The following is a 7191-nucleotide window of genomic DNA, read 5'->3' as shown; positions in this document are numbered from 1 at the left end:
AAAACTGTGGGTCTCATATTTCTGAGATTGCCTCCACTCCCTGCCACATTTCCTTTTTTTAAAGATTTATTTTTTGGTTATGCTGGGTCTTTGTTGCTGCATGTAGGCTTTCACCAGTTGAAGTGAGTGGGCTCTAGAGCACAGACTCAGCAGTTGGTGCAGGGGCTTAGTTGCCCCAAGGCATATCGGATCTTCCTGAGTCAGGGATCCAACCAGTATCCCCTGCATTGGTAGGCAGATTCCTAACCACTGAACCACCAGGGAACCCCCCTGCCACACACACACACATTTATGAGACCTATTTCTCAAGTCTAAAACCTTTAGGTTTTCTTTAGAGATTAAAACCAACTTGACATTTTAATAAATAGGTGATATGGAAAGATGAAAGTTTATCTCTCATTTTACTTAATAAACACTCATTTTGTTTTTACAATTTTATGCCAAATGACTGTACCAGATACTTCTGAATCCATCATAAGGAAAATACAATTCATCTATTTTATACTTGAAAAACAGTGAAAAGTAAAAAGTGATATATCCAACTTGGACTCAAATTACCGGTTGAGCAAGATCCAGCAGATTAAGGACCAGCCAATAGTTACTGTTTAACAAGGCCCAGAGTGTGAGATGAGTCATTCAGAACCGAGACACTAACTTTCTGCTTCTAAAAATTATTCTTCATCAACAGTAACCTGGCAACTCCACTTGCTCTCTGCCACAAGAGAATGAAAGGCATGCCAGGAATTTGTGAACTGGGCAGAGGGTGATTCCAGGAGCAGAGCTGAGGACATGCAAGATCTGCTTGTTTGGCTCCATTTCCCTGCAACTAGGAAGCTTTCTGAAGTGTGCAGATCATATTTCTGATGTCTTTGTTTTGCCCTAGTCAAAGTGTAAATACTAAAATTGAGAATACTGAGACTCAGAGTACTAAAATTCATCTAAGGATACTTGCTATATTATTACAGTAGTCTTTCCAATTGTTTAAAATGTAGACCTCTTCTGGTAAATATATATACCTTAAACACTCTTTTTAAAATATGCTTAATGGTTTCAAGATAAAATCTGAGTAAAACAAAGCAAGGATTTTTTTTTTTTTCACTTTGAAAACAGTATCAACGAGAGCATTTGGAGCTGCTTCACTGCTACAATATCTTCCTATGTGAGAGGCTGAACATAACATAGATCTTGTTAAGTGATTTGTCTTCACAGCTAAAAGTGCATATAAAACAGCTGTGCAAATAAATGTAGATGAAATGGGATAAAAATGCCTGATCACTTGTTTTGACATAAACAGGAAAATATTTTACTGTAAAAATTCTCCAAAATAATTTTCTCAGTGTTCTAGTTGGCAACAAACTCAAATTTGAGTTCCACAAAGTCCTCTTAAAATGAATGAAACCTCGGAGGAAATGATTCCCTGCAATATATCAGTGGGGTTTTTAAGCTCTAACAACAGGAGATTATCTACATAGACCATATCTACATATCTTTCTTCAAAAGAGCTTTCCCCAAAATATTTTCCAAAAGGATTGTGCATGAGAGTTTCATTAAGTTAAGAGAAAAAGGAAACATTTTAAACATCTATTTACCTATTTACTGTCACAAATGCCCAGATATATCATTGTGATGATATTGCTAATTTTCTTAGAAATAGCTCTTTTGGTTTTAAATAACTTTGGTTACAAGTAAGAGTAACATCAGACCAGGTTAGAAAACAAAGAATTATTAAAAGGAAACAGGGGTGTCAAATGGAGTCCAAAGTCAGGATTGGAACCTGAAACGTCATCTGAACCTGCTGGGGATACATGGTTTCCAGCCTCAGTTCCTGGCTCTATGGATGTGCTTCATTCTTTCCTCTCTGTAGACATACTTCTTTGCTTTTCCACATATGTTGCTAAATATACAGAACTATACACCAGCCTCTTGAGTTGTTTATGCCGTGTTCAAGTCACCAGAAGAAACAGATAGGCATTTACAAATCTCAACTTAAGATTATTAAGAGGTAGAATGTGATTGTCCAGTTTGAGTCAGGTCGTTCAATCAGCAGGCACAATCCAGTAGTAAAGATGTGGTACGTGGATGCTTCCCAAGTTGCTTCAGTTGTGTCCAACTCTTTGACCCCATAGACTGTGGCCCACCAGGCTCCCTGTCCATGAAGTTTTTCAGCCAGGAATTCTAGAGTGTGTCGCCATTTCCCACTCCAGGAGATCTTCCCTACTCAGGGATTGAACTCATGTCTCTTGCATCCCCTGCACTGGCGGGTGGATTCTTTACCACTGCCCCAACTAACTTCTGTTATCAAAATTGAAGTTTTTTAGTTTGTTGTTTTTACAATCAGTGCTTTAATGACAATTAAATCTTTGTCTACATCCATGATAATAATCTCAGGTTATATTTTTCTATGTAAAATTGATAGGTTCAAAAGTTTACAAAATGTTTTTGATATGTATTAGAATATTATTTCCACAGTTTATTGTGATCCACACAATCAAAGGCTTTGGCGTAGTCAATAAAGCAGAAATAGATGTTTTTCTGGAACTCTCTTGCTTTTTCCATGATCCAGCAAATGTTGGCAATTTGATCTCTGGTTCCTCTGCCTTTTCTTAAACCAGCTTGAACATCAGGAAGTTCACGGTGCATGTATTGCTGAAGCCTGGCTTGGAGAATTTTGAGCATTACTTTACTAGCATGTGAGATGACTGCAGTTGTGCAGTAGTTTGAGAATTCTTTGGCATTGACTTTCTTTGGGATTGGAATGAAAACTTACTTTTCCAGTCCTGTGGCCACTGCTGAGTTTTCCAAATTTGCTGGCATATTGAGTGCAGCACTTTCACAGCATCATCTTTCTGGATTTGAAATAGCTCAACTGGAATTCCGTCACTTCCACTAGCTTTGTTCATAGTGATGCTTTCTAAGGCCCACTTGACTTCACATTCCAGGATGTCTGGCTCTAGATTAGTGATCACACCATCATGATTATCTGGGTCGTGAAGATCTTTATTGTACAGTTCTTCTGTGTATTGTTGCCACCTCTTCTTAATATCTTCTGCTTCTGTTAGGTCCATACCATTTCTGTCTTTTATTGAGCCCATCTTTGCATGAAATGTTCCCTTCAGTTCAGTTCAGTTCGGTTGCTCAGTCGTGTCCGACTCTTTGCGACCCCATGAATCACAGCATGCCAGGCCTCCCTGTCCACCACCATCTCCCGGAGTTTACTCAGACTCACGTCCATCGAGTCCTTGATGCCATCCAGCCATCCCATCCTCGGTCGTCTCCTTCTCCTCCTGCCCTCAATCCCTCCCAGCATCAGAGTCTTTTCCAATGAGTCAACTCTTCGCATGAGGTGGCCAAAGTATTGGAGCTGCTTGGTATCTCTAATTTTCTTGAAGAGATCTCTAGTCTTTCCCATTCTGGACATGAACAACAGACTGGTTCCAAATAGGAAAAGGAGTACGTCAAGGCTGTATATTGTCACCCTGCTTATTTAACTTCTATGCAGAGTACATCATGAGAAACGCTGGACTGGAAGAAACACAAGCTGGAATCAAGACTGCCGGGAGAAATATCAATAACCCCAGATATGCAGATGACACCACCCTTATGGCAGAAAGTGAAGAGGAACTAAAAAGCCTCTTGATGAAAGTGAAAGAGGAGAGTGAAAAAGTTGGCTTAAAGCTCAACATTCAGAAAACGAAGATCATGGCATCTGGTCCCATCACTTCATGGGAAATAGATGGGGAAACAGTGGAAACAGTGTCAGACTTTATTTTGAGGGGCTCCAAAATCACTGCAGATGGTGACTGTAGCCATGAAATTAAAAGACGCTTACTCCTTGGAAGAAAAGTTATGACCAACCTAGATAGCATATTCAAAAGCAGAGACATTAACGTTGCCGACTAAGGTCCGTCTAGTCAAGGCTATGGTTTTTCCTGTGGTTATGTATGGATGTGAGAGCTGGACTGTGAAGAAGGCAGAGTGCCAAAGAATTGATGCTTTTGAACTGTGGTGTTGGAGAAGACTCTTGAGAGTCCCTTGGACTGCAAGGAGATCCAACCAGTCCATTCTGAAGGAGATCAGCCCTGGGATTTCTTTGGAAGGAATGATGCTAAAGCTGAAACTCCAGTACTTTGGCCACCTCATGTGAAGAGTTGACTCATTGGAAAAGACTCTGATGCTGGGAGGGATTGGGGGCAGGAGGAGAAGGGGACGACAGAGGATGAGATGGCTGGATGGCATCACTGACTTGATGGACGTGAGTCTGAGTGAACTCCAGGAGTTGGTGATGGACAGGGAGGCCTGGGGTGCTGTGATTCATGGGGTCGCAGAGTCAGACACGACTGAGCGACTGAACTGAACTGAGCTGAGAATATTATTTAATCTTATAAATCCCATTTGAAACATCAATAACTGCAGGTATATCAGATAATCTCAGACATTTCTGCCACTCTAATGGCAGAAAGTGAAGAGTAACTAAAGAGCCTCTTGATGACGGTGAAGAAGGAAAGTGAAAGAGCTGGCTTAAAGCTAAATATTAAAAAAAAAACTTAAAATCATGGCATCCAGGCCCATTACTGCATGGCAAATAGAAGGGGAAAAGGTGGAAGTACTGACAGATTCCAACAGCACAAGAGAAGACTCTACATATGGACATCACCAGATGGTCAGTACAGAGATCAGATTGATTAGATGCTTTGCAGCCAAAGATGGAGAAGTTCTATACAGTCAGCAAAAACAAGACGAGGAGCTGACTGTGGCTCAGATTATGAACTCCTTATTGCCAAATTCAGACTTAAATTGAAGAAAGTAGGGAAAACCTAGACCATTCAGGTATGACCTAAATCAAATCCCTTATGATTATACAGTGGAAGTGACAAATAGATTCAAGGGATTAGATTGAGTGCCTGAAGAACTATGGACAGAGGTTTGTGACATTGTACAGGAGACAGGGATCAAGACCATCCCAAGAAAAAGAAATGCTAAAAGGCAAAATGGTTGAGGAGGCCTTACAAATAGCTGTGAAAAGAAGAGAAGCTAAAGGCAAAGGAGAAAAGGTAAGATATACCCATCTGAATGCAGAGTTTCAAAGAAGAGCAAGGAGCGATAAGGAAGCCTTCCTCAATGATCAATGCAAAGAAATAGAGGAAAACAATAGAATGGGAAAGACTAGAGATCTCTTCAAGAAAATTAGAGATACCAAGGGAACATTTCATGCAAAGATGGGCTCGAGAAAGGACAGAAATGGTATGGACCTAACAATAGCAGAAGATATTAAGAAGAGGAGGCAAGAATACACAGAAGAACCATACAAAAAAGATCTTCATGACCCAGATAATCATGATGGTGAGATCACTCACCTAGAACCAGGCATCCTGGAATGTGAAGTCAAGTGGGCCTTAGGAAGCATCACTATGAACAAAGCTAGTGGAGGTGATGGAATTCCAGTTGAGCTATTTCAAATCCTGAAAGATGATGCTGTGAAAGTGCTGCACTCAATATGCCAGCAAATGTGAAAAACTCAGCAGTGGCCACAGGACTGGAAAAGTAAGTTTTCATTCCAATTCCAAAGAAAGGCAATGCCAAAGAATGCTCAAACTACCACACAATTGCACTTATTTCACAGGCTAGTAAAGTAATGCTCAAAATTCTCCAAGCCAGGCTTCAGTGGTACATGAACCGTGAACTTCCAGCTGTTTGTTTAAGCTGGTTTTAGAAAAGGCAGAGGAACCAGAGGTCAAATTGCCAACATCTGTTGGATCATCAAAAAAGCAAGAGAGTTCCAGAAAAACATCTGCGTTATCGACTACACCGAAGCCTTTGACTCTGTAGGTCACAACAAACTGTGGGAAATTCTTAAAGACATGGGAATAGCAGATCACCTTACCTGCCTCCTGAAAAATCTGTATGCAGGTCAAGGAGCAACAGTTAGAGTTGAAAATGGAACAACAGACTGGTTCCAAATCAGGAAAGGAGTCTGTCAAGGCTGTATATTGTCACACTGCTTATTTAACTTATATGCAAAGTATATCATGCAAAATGCTGGGTGGGATGAAGCACAGCTGGCATCAAGATTGCTGGGAGAAATATCAATAACCTCAGATATGCAGATAACACCATCCTTATGGCACAAAATGAAGAACTAAAGAACCTCTTGATGGAAGTGAAAGAGAAGAGTGAAAAAATTGGCTTAAAACTCAACATTCAGAAAACTGTGTCCATGGCATCCAGTCCAATCACTTCATGGCAAACAGATGGAGAAACAATGGAACACTGGCGGACTTTACCTTTTTGGGCTCCCAAATCACTGCAAATGGTGACTGCAGCATAAAATTAAAAGATGCTTGCTCCCTGGAAGAAAAGCTATGCTTCCCTGGTAGCTCAGACGGTAAAGCATCTGCCTGCAGTGCGGGAGACCCGGGTTCGATCCCTGGGTTGGGAAGATCCCCTGGAGAAGGAAATGGCAACCCACTCCAGTACTCTTGCCTGGAAAATTCCATGGACTGAGAGGCTCCTCAGAGCCTGGTAGGCTACAGTCCATGGGGTTGCAAAGAGTCGGACATGACTGAGTGACTTCACTAAGACCAACCTAGACAGCATATTAAAAAGCAGAGACCTAACTTTGTGAACAAAGTTTTGGATAGTCAAAGCTGTGGTTTTTCCAGTAGTCATGTATGGATGTGAGAGTTGGACTATAAAGAAAGCTCAGCACCAAAGAATTGATGCTTTTGAAATGTAATGTTGGAGAAGACTCTTGAGAGTCCCTTGGACTGCAAGGAGATCCAACCAGTCCATCCTAAAGGAAATCAGTGATGAATATTCATTGGAAGGACTGATGCTGAAGCTGAAACTCCAATACTTTGGCCACCTGATGCAAAGAACTCTCTCACTGGAAAAGACCTTGATGCTGGGAAAGATTGAAGGCAGGAGGAGAAGGGGACGACAGAGGATGAGATGGTTGGATGGCATCACCAACTTGATGGACATGAGTTTTAGTAGGCTCCAGGAGTTGGTGATGGACAGGGAAGCCAGGCATGCTCCAGTCCATTGGGTTGCAAAGAGTCAGACATGACTGAGCGACTAAACTGAAGTGACAGATTTCCTCTTGGGCTCCAAAAATCACTTCAGACAGTGACTGCAGCCATGAAATCAGAAGACAATTGCTTCTTTAGCAGAAAAGTGTTAACAAACCTAGAC

The sequence above is a fragment of the Ovis canadensis genome, chromosome 2, assembly GCF_042477335.2.
Source record: "Ovis canadensis isolate MfBH-ARS-UI-01 breed Bighorn chromosome 2, ARS-UI_OviCan_v2, whole genome shotgun sequence".
Lineage (NCBI taxonomy): Eukaryota > Metazoa > Chordata > Mammalia > Artiodactyla > Bovidae > Ovis > Ovis canadensis.
Note: the sequence above shows the minus strand (reverse complement) of the source record.